Source organism: Molossus molossus, unplaced genomic scaffold (genome assembly GCF_014108415.1).
Source record: "Molossus molossus isolate mMolMol1 unplaced genomic scaffold, mMolMol1.p scaffold_m16_p_1, whole genome shotgun sequence".
NCBI classification, from domain to species: domain Eukaryota; kingdom Metazoa; phylum Chordata; class Mammalia; order Chiroptera; family Molossidae; genus Molossus; species Molossus molossus.
Window position 1 is genome coordinate 39,340,164 of NW_023425344.1, and position 18,068 is coordinate 39,358,231.

General features: G+C 40.8%; 1 protein-coding gene across 1 annotated transcript in view; it reads left to right on the plus strand.

Annotated features, from left to right (window-relative positions):
- Positions 1–18,068, plus strand: part of CRACD (capping protein inhibiting regulator of actin dynamics) — a 233,134-nt gene that overhangs the window by 49,665 nt on the left and 165,401 nt on the right. The window contains exons 7-10 of the mRNA XM_036254198.1: positions 1,822–1,881; positions 1,962–2,040; positions 3,036–3,165; positions 4,295–4,403. The gene's annotated coding sequence lies outside the window, so the exon portion shown is untranslated. The remainder of the gene's footprint in view (positions 1–1,821; positions 1,882–1,961; positions 2,041–3,035; positions 3,166–4,294; positions 4,404–18,068) is intronic.

The following is an 18,068-nucleotide window of genomic DNA, read 5'->3' on the forward strand; positions in this document are numbered from 1 at the left end:
GCTAAGTCACAGGCTGTGTACATTTCAGTCCTTTCGGAACTGCCAGGTTGTCTGCAAAGGGGTCGTGCTATGCGTTCCTGTTGCCCCACACCTGTCAGCAGTGATTCTGTGCCAATCTCAACACACTTTAATTTCCCTAGTTATGAATGTTAGCATCTCCCATGTTTGTTGTCCGCTTGGGTTTTGTTTTTTAAGTGTATTGTTTGTTTGTTTTTTCTAATTAGAGCCCCAGAGCCAGAGTGGACTGAGTGGTCCTAGGGTCACCCCCTTCGCCTTACCAAGGAGCAGATGGGGCTAGAGATATGTGACTAATGGGAGAGCCCAGACAGACACACTCAGTCACGGCGCGACTCCCAGTCCACTCTTTCTACTGTACCACATCATCAGATCTTGCTTTTGGGTAAATTACCTTATTGGGGTTTCTAAGAACAGGGTTCAGGGTGAAACTGACCCATCAGAAGAGTTTTAATTCATGAGTGTGTGAGGATTACATTGTGATTTTGGTATATCTGAATTTTCTGAAAACCCAAACCATCACCGCCTTATTGAAAATCCTCCCAGGTTTCCCATCACTCATTGGAAAGTCAGAACTGCTTAACTCTGCTTGCTGGCTGGGCCCCTCCTGCCTCTCAGACTCTCAGGATCGCGCATGGTCTCCCCCCCAGCCACACTGACAGCGCGCACTTGCCAGCTCTCTCCCTGCCTCCTCTCTGCCTGCAGCTCTCCCTCCAGCCCCTGCCTCAGCTCTCGGCTCCTGCTGTCACTTCCTGGGGAAGCTTCCTGCGCTCTCCTGCTGACTGCATCCCTGCTTGATGTTCACGAGGCCGCCTTCCGCCTTCCGCCTTCCGCCTTCCGCCTTCCGCCTTCCGCCTTCCGCCTTCCGCCTTCCGCCTTCCGCCTTCCGCCTTCCGCCTTCCGCCTTCCGCCTTCCGCCTTCCATCCACCTTCCACCTTCCACCTTCCACCTTCCACCTTCCACCTTCCTTCTTCCACCTTCCATCCACCTTCCACCTTCCACCTTCCACCTTCCACCTTCCACCTTCCTTCCACCTTCCACCTTCCACCTTCCACCTTCCACCTTCCACCTTCACCTTCCACCTTCCACCTTCCACCTTCCACCTTCCACCTTCCTTCCACCTTCCACCTTCCACCTTCCATCCACCTTCCACCTTCCACCTTCCACCTTCCACCTTCAATCCACCTTCCACCTTCCACCTTCCATCCACCTTCCACCTTCCTTCCACCTTCCACCTTCCACCTTCCATCCACCTTCCACCTTCCACCTTCCACCTTCCACCTTCCTTCCACCTTCCACCTTCCACCTTCCACCTTCCACCTTCAATCCACCTTCCACCTTCCACCTTCCACCTTCCACCTTCCACCTTCCACCTTCCTTCCACCTTCCACCTTCCACCTTCCATCCACCTTCCACCTTCCACCTTCAATCCGCCTTCCGCCTTCCGCCTTCCACCTTCCACCTTCCACCTTCCACCTTCCACCTTCCTTCCACCTTCCACCTTCCACCTTCCATCCACCTTCCACCTTCCATCCACCTTCCACCTTCCACCTTCCTTCCACCTTCCACCTTCCACCTTCCACCTTCCACCTTCCTTCCACCTTCCACCTTCCACCTTCCACCTTCCACCGCACTCACCACAGCTGCAAATCTACATGCAGGTGTGTGATTCTTCATTAAGGTCTCTCTTCCCCACCAGCTCGTAAGTCCCATGAAGTCAGGGACTGTGTCTGGTTATTTTATTTATTTATTTATTTATTTATTTATTTATTTTTACTTACCATTCTGTCCCTAACTTTTAGCAGTGTGCCTGACATATGGTTGGAACGCAATAAATATTTGTGGAATGATCAAATGAATAAATGGTCAGTCTTTAAAAAGTTCATCTCACCTAACTCCCTGGAGGCAAAACCGGCTCTAATTGGACTCATCATTTCCTTTTCAGCCTCGCCCTACACTCATTCTTCAGGACAAGAGCTACACCGTGTGGGCTGTATTAGAGACTTACATTCATGGCCCAAAGGGTATGGCAAGGGGATAAGAAGAAGAGGAGACAAAGGAAAAACAGAGGGTTATACATTGGAAGGAAGAGAGCTAGAGTAATAGCTACCTAATTAGGTGGCCCCCAGAATGGGCCATTTGAACCCTCTTTGAGGCTTTCCAGTACAGCTGGCTGGCTGAACTCCAAACCTAGGACAGTTTAGACCGCAATAAGATGGGCCACTTGTAGTGTAGCAGTGGGTATTAGTAACTTAGATCTTATCTAGGCCTTTCCTTCTAGGATTCTGGTGTGAAGAACTCAGAATGAGGGTATATAATCATTACTTTTATTTGCACAAAAACAAATGTGAATTCTGTATATGACTAATCATTATGTTCTATTAATCCTTAAAGAATAATGGAAATCCTGGCATAATCCAAACAGTGAGATTCTTGCTCTTCTTATTGGACTTTTCTATCCTGTGTCTTTTGTAATCTCATAATTGCCTAGGGTAGAAGTAAAGAGGAGACATCCTTAGCTTTTCATGAGCATATCCAGAAGTCTTAAAACATTAAATAGCCATAATTCTTTTTTTAAAATCTTCACCTGAGGACATTTTTTTCATTTTTTTGTTCAGATAGAGTGGGAAGGAGAGGGATGGAGGAAGAGAGAGAGAAACATCAATGTGAGAGAGACATATTGATTGGTTGCCTCCTGCACCACTCCACCCAGGGCCAGGGAAGAACTGCAGCTGAGGTACATGCCCTTGACCAGAATCAAATCCACGAATCATCGGTTTGTGGGCTGGTGCTCTAACCACTGAGCAAACAGGCCATGGCAATAGCCATATGTTATACTTAATTCACTATCAAAAGAAATTCTTAAGTTATCTTTGGATTATTCACTTAGAAATAGGTAGCATGCACACGTTTTCAAGGTGGGTGACAATGAATTGTCACATTTTCTGTTTAGCTTTGGCATCTCTGTCTTGGGCAGGGAGTTAAGAACTTTTTCTACAAGTCTTCATTTTGCCTACAGCCTTGGGAAGTCAGGATTCTCAGTGAAACACGCTCTATGAACTACCTTTTCACTAGAAGAGCAACTGTGATGTTGCATGAATGCTGAGTAAGAACACGGAAGCTAATTAAATAAAACTATCTGCCCCCAAGTAAGTGTAACGTCTTTTGCTGTGAAATAGGAGACATTTGCCTGTACTAGATTATAGAGTTTTCAAATGACTCCTTAAAGTAGTTAAGAGCATCCAATTATTCTGATTTTTGACAAAGTAAAACTAACAAACTCAGTGAGCTTGGGTTGTTTAATGTGGTAGGATTGAAGTGCAAAGTTAAATCTGTTCTAATTTTTAATGAAATTAAGGACCTACCCCATTGGTTGTGTGAGGGTCAGATGAGATAATATAAGTGAGTTTTAGGTTTAGAGCTTGCCTCTCACATAAGCTCTGTGTTAAGTGTTGGCTATTAATTATGTTATTGTTATTACTATTACCTGATGCCTTTCAATATAGCAAACCTATGTTGTCTTTTTCAGTGAAGAGACAGCATCCTTTCCAACCTTTAATACCTTTGTTTTCTATCAAAACCCCTTGAGTCTGCAGATTCTCTAGAATGTAATTCGAAACATGGATTATCTGTTTGTTGGATATTCCTCATGTCTCCCTTCTTTTCATATCATCATCATCATCATCATCATCATCATCATCATCATCATTATTATTTGAGTGGGAGGGGGAGAGAGAGAGAGAGAGGCATTGATGTGAGAGAGACACATCGACTGGTTGCCACCCACAGAACCCCAACCAGGGCCGGGGACAAACCTCAACCGAGGTACGTGCCCTTAGCGGGAACCAAACCAGGTCTCTCTGGTCCAAGGGCTGATGCTCTAACCGCTGAGCCAAACCAGCCAGGGCCTTCTTTCCATTCTTGCTGCTCTGCAAATCCATCCCTGGAAAATCTAATTGCTTCTTTCTGAAGTTTGGACTAGTGTCTCTAAGTCTTCCTTTTTGTGACCTCTAACTTACTTCAGGATTCTTCTTCCAAGCACAGGTGCTTATCCTCATTAAAACCTGCTTTCTGGAACATCGCTGGGTGTGTACTGAGTTACTGGTTACAGCTTGGTCTCCTGTTGAAGGACTTTTAGGCCCAGGTGAAATGGTGCCGAGGGCATTTTTCTGGGGGCAGCGTCCTTTCTGTCAGAGACCTTGATGCAGAGGCCAACTGTCTCTGTAAGTCTGGGCTCCTTGTCTTTTTAAAGCTCTTTATAATCTCATTTGTTCCCAGGCCACACATCTTCAAGCCAAATCCTCACTGTCCTTTAGACTTCTGCAGGAGTTGGGAAAGGCCCTGGGGATCCCCAGAATTATACACCATAAACAGCTGAAAGAGCATGGTAAGAGAAAGAATGAAGTTCATGTCCCAAGAGTAGATCCTACTCTAAAGAATTATAAAACTAAACATTGGAGACTGCTAATGTTTAAAGGCCCTCGTCCTTATTGAAGGAGATTTGTGTTTTTCTTGGCCTTTCTGACACTGTCGATCTGAATAATATATTTGGAAAGTTCCAAGGCTGGCAAGATTGATTTATTCCCATCTGCAAACCTTTTCAGTGTCAGTTGTGTGGAAATTTTCTCATCAGCCATAAGAAAGCTGTTTTATAGTCAGAGCAGGTCACATAGTTCCCTAAAGCAAATAGCAGGCTGGCTTATCTGAATGTGGTGAAGGAAATCGTTATTCTTCTTTCCTTTTTTTTTTTTCTTGGTTGCTCTGTAATAGCTTGGACTTTAATAATCAGATCTCATTTATCTCATACAAGAACCTAATAAGAATATTTAATAAGCACTATTGAACTGTGATGGTTGTCCTGTTGGAAATGCACAACCATAAAAGCACGAGGCATATTTAAGGCCAAGCTCTATGTTTTCACACTATGCTATGCAACTTTAAGGTACCAGATAGTGCCTTGGAAGGCACCAGAAGTAGTTGGTGAAACTTGCTGACCATGCACCATGAACTTCTGATGGAGGCGGTATTGTTAATATTTAAAGAGCATCAGTGCCTAAGTGAGACAGCTTGGGATCATGTCCTGGACCAGCCCCTTGCGTGTGACCTTGAACAAGTTATTTACCCTCTTAGTGCCTCCATTTTTCTTTCTGTATAATGGGGGCAGTGCTGGTACTTACCTTAAAGGTTGTTGTTGGGTTAACAGTGCACTTAGAATAATGTCTGGCACATACATTTTAACTAATATTTCTTTTATGCTCTCTTCTTGTTTTTAACCTGATACTTTCTTCATCTCTTCTTTCCTTCTTTTCAGTTTTCCAACTTGTCAGTTTAATTTTTGGACCTTCCTGGGGCCCACCAGCCCTGGCGGTCCCTTTGTTCTATTCAGGGCCACCTCTTGTAGAGAAATGAGCTTTCCTTTCGATGTACAAACTTTCCAAGTCTGAGCTCCTTCTTCAGATCATTGAACTCAGTTCATTCTACGGAGGGAAAGTGACATACTTTGTGTCCTCCCTGAGATGAGCATCTGCTGCTGGGAGGCAGAAGCATTGGTTCAGATGGAGATGATAGTGTGGCCAAGGGGCTGACACATTTGCATATGAATTCTTTTCTCCTCAGGGAGGTACTGAGTTTTTATCTAAGTTAGGATTCAAATATTAGGCCATTACGAGTTGCTTGCCAACTTTTCAGTCTTATTTGACAAAAGGGACAATAAACATGAACACTGTGTATGTTGATCCCCAGAAAATGTTAGATGGAAGGATGCTGAGAGTCCTGTTGCCCTGGAGAACTACTTATTTTTGAAGTTTTCAGAGGGAAAAAAGTTTTTTGTTTGTTTGTTTGTTTTAGATGCAGTGCATGAAAAACATTAACTAGTTGATCCAGAGCAATGACTTTGGTCAAAATGGGGTATTTAGCTTAGTTGCCTGCCTGCCTTTTTTTCAGTTACAAGGGAAACATAGATTTAAAGTTGAAACCTGGCAGATACCACCTTAACTAAGTGGTGCGAATGAACACCAGTCACAGTACACTAGTACCCAGTACACCAGGGAGGACAGAACATCACAGTTATGTAAAAATACATAGCCTCAGTACAATCATGAGAAAACATCAGACAAATTCAAGTTGAGAGAATATACAAAATACTAATAATTGACCAGTATTCATCCAAAGTGTGAAGGTCATAAAAGGTAAGACTGAGCACCTGTCCCAGATTAGAGGAGATTAAGGAGCCATAACAGCTTAATGCAATGTGAGATCCTGGATTGGATCCTGGAACCGAAAAGGGTCATTAATAACTGGTGAAATTTGAATAAGGTCTGTAGTTTGGCTAATAGTTTATACTAGTGTTAATTTCCTGGTTTTAATAATGGCACTATGGCTATATAAGTTGTTAATATTAGGGAAAGTTGAGCGAAAGGTGTATATGAACTTGGTAAAGTTTTTGCAACTTTCGTGTAAATTTAAAATTGTTTTAAAATTGAATATAAAAAAGGAAGGAGGCCCGGCTGGTGTGGCTCAGTGGTTGAGTGTTGACCCATGCACCAAGATGGTCACTGGTTCAATTTCTGGTCAGGGTACATGCCCAGGTTGTGGGCCCGATCCCCAGTGGGGGGCATGTAGGAGGCAGCCAATTGCTGTTCTCTCTCATCGATGTTTCTACCTCTCTCTCTCCCTTCCTCTCTTTCTAAAATCAATAAAGAAAAAAAATTAATAAAACACCAAGAAAGGAAGGAATTAAACACCATAGGTAAATTTTTAAATATAATACAAAGGTTTGGAAGATAGCAATGAGGAAAACTTTCAGGAAGTAGAGAAAAGAGACAAAGAGAGAAAATATAAGAAAATTAAGACTACAGTACAGGAGGATCGACACCCCAATCACAGGAAATCCACAAAAGAGGAGAAATGGAAGGGAGAAAGTCATCAAGGGACCCAGTCAAGGAAACCACAGAGCTGTAGGACAGGAGTGTCCACGTGGAAACGCCCCATCAAGAACTCAGCATGAAAGGCTCAAGTGGACCCACACAAGAGCTTACTGGTGAGACGTTGCAAAATATGGGATAAAGAGAAGCTTTCAGAGAAAAGGGAGGGAGTAGACAGGTTATATATCCACAGTTAAGAATCAAAATGGTGCCTTGGCTGATGTTGCTCAGTGGTTATAACCTCAGCCCCAAACACAAAAGGGTCACGGGTTCGATTCCTGGTCAAAGGCCTGTACCTGGGTTGTAGGTTTGATTTCCAGCCTTGGTGGGGGTGTGATCAGTCAATGTGTCTCTCTCACATCAATGTTTCTCTCTCTCTCTGTCCTCCCCCACTCCCCTTTCTCCCCTCTCTCTCCCTGCTCCCTCCCTCTCTTCCACTCTCTCTAAAAATCAATGGAAAAAATATCCTTGGGTGAGGATTAATGAAAAAAGTCAAAATGGCATCAAACTTTTTAAGAGCAATGTTGAAAAACATAGACGCAATAAAGCAATAGAAAGAATATAGGAAGAAAATGAAGCAGTGCTTTCAAAATTCTGAAGGAAGTGTTTTCAACCTTGGAGTCTATCTTTAAGCAAATAGTATGTGAGGGTGGAATAAATACATTTCCAGACATTCAAGGTCTCAAAAATTTTACTTCTCAGGAAGTTACTTGAAGATAAGCTTCATCAAAGAATGTGAAAAAGAAAGAGAAAACGGAAAGCAGGAAATAGTGGATTTAACACAGAAGTGAGGTCGACGGAATCCCTAGATGATGTTGAGGGAAACCTCAGGATGACAGCTTCGCAGCACCCTGGAGAGCAAACTCGTCCCAGTTTCAGATTAGAAGTCCTCAGGGACCTTCTCTCCACGAAGGTGAAATTGACAGAATTTTAAATCTAGCTCATTAAGAGAAGATTTAAACACTTTGTGGATAATTTTTTAATTAATTGGTGTTAAATACATAAAGAAAAAACTGAAAGAAAAAATAAGGCAATATGTCACTCAGGGTGGGGTTAGGGTGAAAATTGTATTGTTTAAGAAAAGAAAAAGAATAATTAATATGCCCCATGGCTAAGCTGTAAATAGCATTTAAGTAGTAATAATGTAGACATGGAATATAGACAAAACAATGATGTAACTACAGTGGGAGGACGGGATGTGGGGTATGGGTGTGGACTGGGGAGGTGGGTGACTTCCATAATGGGAAGTCGGAAGATACAACTTTTGGCCGCAGGCCTGCTCACCCAGTTTGGACCCTGACTTTACCTCCTTATGTTACTCTTGTAAATGTCTTTGCCACAACGTGAATAAACTGCCACCTTTTGGAATCATGCTCATACAAAAAAAATAATTAAAAAAATAAACCTCTATAACTAAAAAAATCAAGAGTAGCAACATAATATTCTACTCGAAGATACGGAGGTCAATGCCAAGAGAAACAACTAAAGAGATTGTAGCCTGGCCGGTGCGGCTCGGTGGTTGAACACTGACCCATGCACCAAGAGGTCGCCGGTTTGATTCCCAGTCAGGGCACAGGCCCAGGTTGTTGGCCCAATCCCCAGTGGGGGGCATGCAGGAGGTGACCAATCCATGTTCTCTGTCATCAATGTTTCGGTCTCTCTCCCTCTCCCTTCCTTTCTCTCTCAAATCAATTAAAAAAAAATTTTTGTTTAAAGAGATTGTAATGCGGTCGCCTCTGGGAAGTGGGAAAAGGGGATGGGGACAGCACTGCGGTTTTGTATAATGAGCATGCAGAACTATTTTATTTTTTAAACTACACGTGTGTATAACTTTGATATTAAAGGAAACAGAAATATAAAAAAAGGAAGGTAAGTAAATTAAAAAGTGAAAATTAATTCGCCAAATGTAAACCAATCGAAAAGTTTTTAGTATTTAATTTACCCCGAGAAGTGAATTTTTTATGGACTCTACAAGGTAAGAGACAGTGATAAAAAGCAACGGAAGGATTTATGGTTGAAGAAGCGCGGACTTGGTGTACACGACAGCTTGCCAGTTGTCCTGCTTATCTCAAGCTCCTCAAAAGCCTTTTGTGTTCTTTGAGGAAAAAAGACACTCAAGGCCTAAAATAGAAATTGTCCTAGACTGGGTTGCTTGAAATCTGTGCTTAACACACTCCTTTACTGTCTCTCAGTGACCATTTATTCTGACTAGGAGGCAGGCAGCTATGGTAGTTATTTGTATTGATTGGGTTATTGGGATTTGGGTTTTATTAAGTTAGTGTCAATTTCAGCAATTAAGCCCCATTAATTTTTGGTTTGAAAATATGGTCACTGTGAGTAAAGTTGTATCCTAGACCAACAATAAATTAAATAAATAAATAAATAAATAAATAAATAAATTAATTAATTAAAATCCCAGGTAGTAGGCCTGTCTGTCAGAGCATTGGCCTGTGGTCCAGAGAGACCCAGGTTTGGTGTCTGCTAAGGGCACGTACCTCGGTTGCGGTTTGTCCCCGGCCCTGGTTAGGTTGTGCAGGTGGCAGCCACTTGATGTATCCCTTTCATGTCGATGTTTCTCTCTCTCTCTCATCCTCTCTCTCCCTCCTACTCCATCTGAACAAAAAAATGGGAAAATGTCCTTGGGTGAGGACAAAAAAAAAAAAAGAGTCTCGTGGTCACGTGAAACCACTGTATTGCGGTCAATCCCATCTTTATGTGGACTTTGCTCAAGCAGTTTGATTCAATTAATTAAGTCTCCACATTAATAAAAATTCTTATTTCTACTATCTGTTGTTTTGAATTTTTGCCTTTATCTTCTTTATTTGGCAAAATTTACTGTCTCATTGTTCTACTCTACTGTCTTACTCTGGTGTGTTGATGAATAAAAATGATCTTTGGTTGTTGATTTTTTCAAAGTGCTAAAGTAGACGTCAATTAACACCCACCAATGCATCACTTTAACTGACAAACGAGAAATAAATGTAATGTGAGATGACAGTAAGTCTTTCTTCTAGTTTGCAAAAGCTGTTTGAAGACTTAATTGAAAAAAATGAAGTTCTTTCCCAAGAGACATTTCTAATGATCATAGAAGGGTTTCATTGGAGGCCATGGGGAGATGTTTTCCCACATTCAGTTTTAAAAAATCCTTTTTAATGTATTAGTATTTCATTAGATATGTTGCTAAGGTGATTGAAGAAAATGTGCTAGTTTTTATTGCCTGTGACTTTTTAATGCGATCCTTTCTACCTCATATGAGTTCCCTCCCAGTGCCCTGACAGCACCCTACCTCAGCATTTATCTCATGGTATTGGACAAGCCTGTTATTGCTTTGCTTCTTGCACCAGATTATAAGCCTTTTAGGGATAGGGGTTGAATTCTATATATGGTCTCTTCATTGAGTGGCACTGTGCCTGGGGATGCAATTAAATGAACACATGATTGAAAAGGAGTCTTTTTTATAAACTAGTCAATGGCAGCGTTTTCCTTTCTGGAAATCTCTACAGCCTTTCTGGTATAAATAAAAGCATTTGTGTCCCTCCAAATAAATTTCAGAAAGGGCACTCTTCCTTTTTAAAAAATGTATCTGCTATGGAGGATCATTGAGTCTAAATATATTCATTGAGTATAGGGTCAGTTTGATCAATATGTTCAACTATAAGTTATTAAAAGTCTAACACTTGTTTAAGCAAGTGAGGACTTTGTCTCACATAATACATGCCTGGGGTAGGCAGCCCTTGGCTGATCTGGTGGCTCCATGATGTCATCATGAACTTAGGCTTTCATTCTTTCATTTCTCCTTGTAGGCTTTGTTCTCATGCTTGTCAGTAGATGCCTGTTGTGCCTTCAGGTATCATCTTCACATTTCAGGCAAGAAGGGAAGAGAAGGACAAAGGGCAAAAGGGGCATGCCAGGAGAATCTGACTCCTTAAAATACTTTCCTAGAAAATACTCCAGTGACTTCTTCTTACCTTTCATTGGCCAGAAGTGGGTCATGGCTGTGCATAGCTGCAAGGGAGCCTGGGAAGATAAGTATATAGCTTTTTAGCATCTGTAGGAAGGCGAAGAGTAAGTAGGTTGTGAATAAGTTTTGAATGACCAAACTATAAAATCAGATGAGTCACGGTTTCTATTCCCAGTCAAGGGCATGTATCTCAGTTTGGGATTTGATTCCTGGCCTGGTTGGGGTCGTATGGGAGGCAACTAATCGATGTGTCTCTCTCAGGTCGATGTTTCTCTCTTTCCCTTCCTCCCTCCCTTTCTCCCTGCCTCCCACTCTCTCTGAAAAAAATCCATGGATAAATATCCTCGGGTAAGGATTAAAAAAATAAAATAAGATGACTACATTTTCTAAATTTCAGAATATCAGGGTGGCTTTTGGATAAATCGTCTTTATCTCCAGGTCTCAAATAATAATTTCTGTTCTTATCTTACTGGAAAAAATAGGGTCATGTATATGCTCCATTATTCTTCCAGTAAGATAATGGCAAAGCTATTATAGAAATATAAGATTGGTGTTGCCAACAGAGTAAAACAAAATTCTTTTAAAAATCAAAGTGCTCCTGGACTCATAGAGTTTTAGTGTTGGCAGATGCTTCAGATATATGTGGCCCAACCTCACCTAGTTCATAGTGAGGAAATGGAGATTCAAAGAAATTAAAGTAATGAAGCATAAGCAAGGAACCCAGCCTGGGTCAGCAGCTTCCTAGCCCATTGCTGTTTTTTCACTGTCTCCAGTTAGCAAATTTAAGAGGGATGAGGATGTGAGAACCCAGGAGAATGCTATTTCAGGACCTTTTATTCTTGCTAGAAACAGAATGATTTCATACCTTGTAAATTATTTGATACTAGTGTAGTCAGAACTACCAAAGTTGGTTGTTTTCATCCTGACTGCTCTGTTCCTTTGGTCAGCATTCTCTGGGCTCTGCAGTCATTAGAATTGCGAGGTTACTGCTGAGGATACAGTGACCCATTTTCAGAATCAAAAGATCAGCCAATCTGTCTCTTTGCCAGTTAGTGTTAGGTGTTTGCCGCTCCTTGTTTTCCTCTGCCTGCACTCTTGAATAATTGCTCAATCAGCAAGCTTAGTCATCTTCTCTGTGTAGTGCTCAAGGTGGTAATAAGTTGTACCAGTCCTATCCTGTAAGAGATTATGATAAATTTTCCTTATGATGTGCATACATAGATATTATCCAGTTTTGTGAATGACACGACTCCAGCTCTTTGACTCAGAAAGCATAACATTGATGTTCTGGCTTCCTAACAGCATAGGGGAAAAGGGACTTTTGTAAAAAATAAATAAATAAATAAATCTGACACATTTAACCTAGAGCCAAGGCATGCATGGCAGGGGGACCCTTTACACAATCAGTGTAGGCATTACTGTTTTATTTCTATGGGGTAGACATTCTTGTCTTTATTTTTCAAGGTCAGAGTAAATAATGGAGCTGTAATTCAATCCCAGCTCCTTTTCATTCCATTTAGTACTGCTTGGTGATCATATAGGACATTGGAAAGGGATCTTTGCTTAATAGACTTCTTAAAAGGACTGGATAGTCACAGGCTTTAGTACAGCAATTTTAGTTTTCATTGAATTTGTCAAATTTCTGTCCTATCTTATTTGAGCTTCCTTATTGTAAGTAAACTTACGCAATTTAAAAATAAGTGCCATAATATAGCTTCTTTCTGGCTTTTTCCAAGTGACTTCGTCTTTTTGTTTTTAATTGCTTTTCCATAAAAATAGCAATACTTTACGAATATTAAAACAGCTAAAGACAAAGTCCCTCTTCCATATTATTTATTTCTATTCAACTGATAGATTTTCACCGTCAGCGACAGTGGAATATATGTAATACCATTATAAAAGCATATGTCAACCAGAGGCTGATCATCAACTAAACCAGAAGGAACCACCGGGATCATTTGGCCCATCCTCCTTATTTGTTATCATATAAATTACCCCTTTCCCTGTCCCACTTGTTCCTAAATGAGTGAGTGAGTCCATCTATCCATCCGTCCATCCATCATCCATCCATCCATCCATCCATCCATCCATCCATCCATCCATCCCACTTACTGAGTATCTACCTCATGCTAAGTACCAGGTTGGATCCTGAGGATACAGTGATGAATATAATACCTTCTTTGACTTCAAGATACCTACAAATCTAAGAAGAAACAGACTCATATATGTCTATGATACAATATAAGTATAGCAGTGCTGCTGTAAACTATGGGAGCTTTGAGGACACATTGGTTGATTCTGCCTTAATGTTTTCATCCTTTGTTGTAGTGAGCGATTAGGAAATTTAGGGTTTTGTTTTGTTTTTGCTCATGGATACTTTGAATGTTTAAAGTATAAAAAGATCAGAGACTGCAGGTTGCTACTTAATATCAACAGGAAAGAAATATAAGAATGGAATAATTTCTGTCAGGTTCTTTTATGTAGTAACAGCTGTAAGTACATAATTAGAGAATGAGCGAAGTCTTTGTTTATTATATAGTAAACTATTTTTTACTCAGATCAATAAAATACTCTTTTTTCTTTATTTTTAGAGAGAGAGAGAGAGAGAGATAGAAACATCAATGAGAGAGAACATCGATTGGCCACCTCCTACATGCCCCCCACTGAGGGTTTGGCCCACAACCTGGGCATGTGCCCTGACCAGGAATCGAACCAGTGACCTCTTGGTGCATGAGTCAACACTCAACCACTGAACCACACTGGCCAGGCAACAAAATACTCTTAATATGGACCATCCATTGAGAGATGAAAATAGATTTTATTTTATTTTTTATCCTCACCAGAGGACACTTTTTTTGCATTTATCTTTAGATAGAGCAGGAGAGAGAGAAGGAGGAAGTGAGAGAGAGAAACATTGATGTGAGAGAGACGCATCAAGTGGTTACCACCCACATGACCCCAACTGGGGCCGGGGACAAACTGCAACCGAGGTATGTACCCTTTCAGCGGGAACTGAAACCAAGACTCTCCAGTCTGCGGGCCGAAGCTCTAACCACTGAGCAAAACTGGCCAGGGCCAAAAATAGATTTTAAAAACTAATAGAACAATACAGCCAGTATTTATTAAATTCCTCCCATACAGCCAGAATTGTAGTATGATTCATCATTGTCACCATCATAATAGCTAACGTAATTAAGTGCTTTCTCTGTGCCAGACATTTTACATGCATCATCTACTCTAATTCTCACAAAAACTGTACATGGTGGTTACTGTGATATCCCCATCATACAAATAAGGAAACTGAGGCCCAGAGAGATTACGTTACTTGCTCATGATCACATAGCTCCTGAGTGGCAGAGTTAGGACTATCTCAGAGCCCCTACTCTTAATAAATACCCTGTATAAAAGAAGTAAAAGATAGGGACCTCTCTTAGGACTCCAAACCTGATTTTTCATTGTCTGCTGGACATCTGCACATGGTTGTCCCGTAGGCATCTCATGTGTAGTGTCTCTAAAGATAAACTTAAGAGCTGCTCATCAGTATCTGCTCCCTTCTGTTCCAGAATGTGTTAAGGCATCGCCGTCTATACCCTTCCCCAAAGCACCAGCAGCCAGATGTTGCTTGTCCTTTCTTCCACCCCTAGCCGACTCCACTCCCATCTCTGGTTCACTGCTCCCAGTCACTTATGTAAAATGTTCTGATTTTAGGATTTGTGGTGAAATAAATTTAATAGGTCTTATAAAGATGAAATTATCAGACTGCTTGGATATGAAGGAAAAGTTCATGCTAACTCAACGTTTATAGGTTATATATTTCTGAGATACATGTCAGATTTCTGTCATGATTTCTAAGTAGTTGAGGTTTGGAGCTTACTGTGGGCTACTTTTTTTTTTTTTTGGCTTCTGTAGCACTTTGTATATTTCTATCTCACTGGTCATGTTTTCATAATTATTTACTTATATTTATCATTCTGTTGAACAGTAGACTCTGGTCCTATGTGTCTTTGAAGCCCAGTCACCACCAGCAAGCATGGTGCCAGACACAGAGCAAACATTTACTAATATTTGATGGTTAGAGGAATGATTCACAGTAATTATTTTTATTGTTGTCAGTATCACACGTCCCCCATTTTCCCCCTTTTTGCCCCCCTCCACCCAACCCGGGCCCCACCCAATTAACTGCAACTAGGGCAGGAATGAGTAATTTAATTTTCTAAGATGTTACCAAATTGTTCTCTATTAATAAGCAACTGATCACAAATCTTTTTAGAAAATCATAGCCTTCTTTACTTCAATTCACACAATAAAAATTGTTAACTATCAGAATTTATAATTTCTCTACTTAAAAATCTGAGTGGCTGTTCATTGCCTACTAATCAAGTATCCCTTCCACTCTGATTATATAGCTCCGGTATATGATTTCTTACCCGAAAGATCTTAAAATCTGATGTGAAAATAAGGCAAACAGTATGCCATAGTACTAGGAGAATGTTTATAAATGTCCATGTATGAACGGTAATCCGTGTATTAATGCCAGCAGTTAGCAGTTTGGCTCTTATTTCATACTTCTTTTGTGAAAGACAATTGTCTATTTGACTTGAATTGTCCTGCCTTTTAAAAAACATGTTGCCTGCCCTGGCCGGTTTGGCTCAGCGGTTAGAGCGTCGGCCTGTGGTCCGGAGAGACCCGGGTTCGGTTCCCGCTAAGGGCACGTACTTCGGTTGCAGTTTGTCCCCGGCCCTGGTTGGTCGTGCGGGTAGCAGCCACTCGATGTGTCTCTTCACATCGATGTTTCTCTCTCTCTCCCTCCCTTCCTCTCTCTCCCTCCCACTCTATCTGTACAAAAAATGGAAAAAATATCCTCGGGTGAGGATAAAAAAAAAAAAACATGTTGCCTTATACATATCACAAAATAACAGAGATGAATCCATCTTGCATTTCACAGCCAGAACACAGTACCAGTCAATGTAACTAGTTCTGATACTTATCTTCAAGGTTTTGGGTTTTTTAATACATACTATTGAGTGATTAATTACAGAACAGAAGAGTATCACAGACAGTGATGTATCTAGTGTATTTAACGTGGGATGGATCATTTTTTTTTTTTTTTTTTTATCCTCACCCGAGGACATTTTTCCACTGTTTGTTCAGACAGAACAGGAGAGAGAGAGAGGAAGAGAGAGAGGGAGAAACATCGACGTGAAAGGAACACATCGAGTGGCTGCCACCCACACGACCCAACCAGGGCCGGGGACAAACTGCAACCGAGGTACATGCCCTTAGTGGGAACTGAACCCGGGATCTTTGGACCACAGACTGACGCTCTAACCGCTGAGCCAAACTGGCCAGGGCTGGGATGGATCATCTTTTAACACCCCCTCCTCTATACAATATAATTATTTTCGCTAATAATAATTTATTATCAATAACAGTCATTATTTTCTTTATAATGATCGTTATTTATCAGTAAACAATCATTAAAGAATTATCTTCTTTAGATTAGACAAAGTTATAAACAATAACAAATTTTAATTTTAAATATATTATTCATATTCAGTAAAAAATTTTCTGTATAAAATAAAATTTGTACTTACCAAACAAAAATACCACATCTTGCACTTTTAAATGCAAATTAAAAACTTAAAATGGTCACAAAAATGACAGAGATGAAGTAACTATAATTCTGTTTCTTCATCTTATAATCACTAGACTATCGTCTTTTATTTGGATCTGTTGTTTAAGTGCAGGAATATGTAGCATGATGGGTTACATGAACTGCGAAGCCAGATAGAACAAACTTATTCTGAAAATGAAAACTGCGAGTCTGAACCCGCTTCCACAGATATATAAACAGACATTCTCCAAACTAACTTCTATGTAGAATACATGTTTATTAGAGATACAAAATTTAAAATGTGCTCATTTGGAACTTACATATATTATTAAAACTTTGCAGCGGCTGCTGTAATTGTTTAGAATGTAGACTATTAAAAGATTTTGGGGGGGGAGGAATACTTTATCACTGACACCGTTTTGAATAGGCCACACATAATGATAATAAAAAGCAGACTGAATTTTAGTCAGTGTATCCATGCTTTAAAATTGTCTACAGACATGCCATCTCCTTACTGTCTATACCTGGAGCAGACCACTCCCACTGCCGCGCTGGAGACAGCACTGATTAGTGCGGAGTTACTGTTGTTTTGATTTCTCTTTCATGTTTCCATTTAGTGTAACCTACACTGATAAACACGCATTGTCTGCTTAGGTGGAGTCTGACCTCTGTCCTGGATTCAGCAGCTCCCACTGCCATCTCCTCCGACCTTCATTCCCCATCCTCAGTAACACTTGCGATTTCACCAAACTCAGTCAAAGAGACAGGTCATCCCTCTTAACCAAGCTTTGGCTTTGTTATCTTTCAAAATCTCAATAGTAGAAACAGTTTTTGGTGAATCAACCTGATTTGCATTTTCCAGCCCTGCGTATGCTGGTGTGACCTTACATCCACAGATGAATATCAGTGATGTATTTATTGCCTGAGGACAAAATGTGTTTCCAAATAAATTGGTTCACAAAAGGGCAGCTGGGGTGATTTCTTGTTATTCTGCCTCCTGGTATCCTTTTTTGTTAGTTAAGATGAAGGAACATAATGTTTCCTCAAACCGTTATAAGCATAGATGTGTCACAGCCAAATGCCACATCCATTACATTTTAGAAAATCTGGAATGGCATTAAAATGTTTAATAACTATCAAAGTAAGACAGTGTTTTATATGAGATTTTAATGGCAGTATAGTAGAACTGGCAGATTTCCTTTTAGTATGATCAACTGATGAGCGTCAATAACGATAGCTAACATTTGCTGAGTGCTTACTATGTGTGAGACACTCTTCTAAGTACTTCATGTGGGTTTGCTGAGGCAGGGACTCTTATTATTCCCATTTTATAGATGAGGAAACAGAGGCATAGAATGGTCAAGCAATTTTCTCCGTACCACACAGCTAGTAGGTGGCAGAGCTGGGATTCCAATCTAGATGATCTGGCTCCGGAGACCATACTATTAACCACTACACTCTTGATGGTACTTAAAGGGGCCATTGGGTGTCACCAAGTTCTAGAGATGCTGGAACCTAGCAGGCACACAGTAAATGATGACGGAAATAAAATCA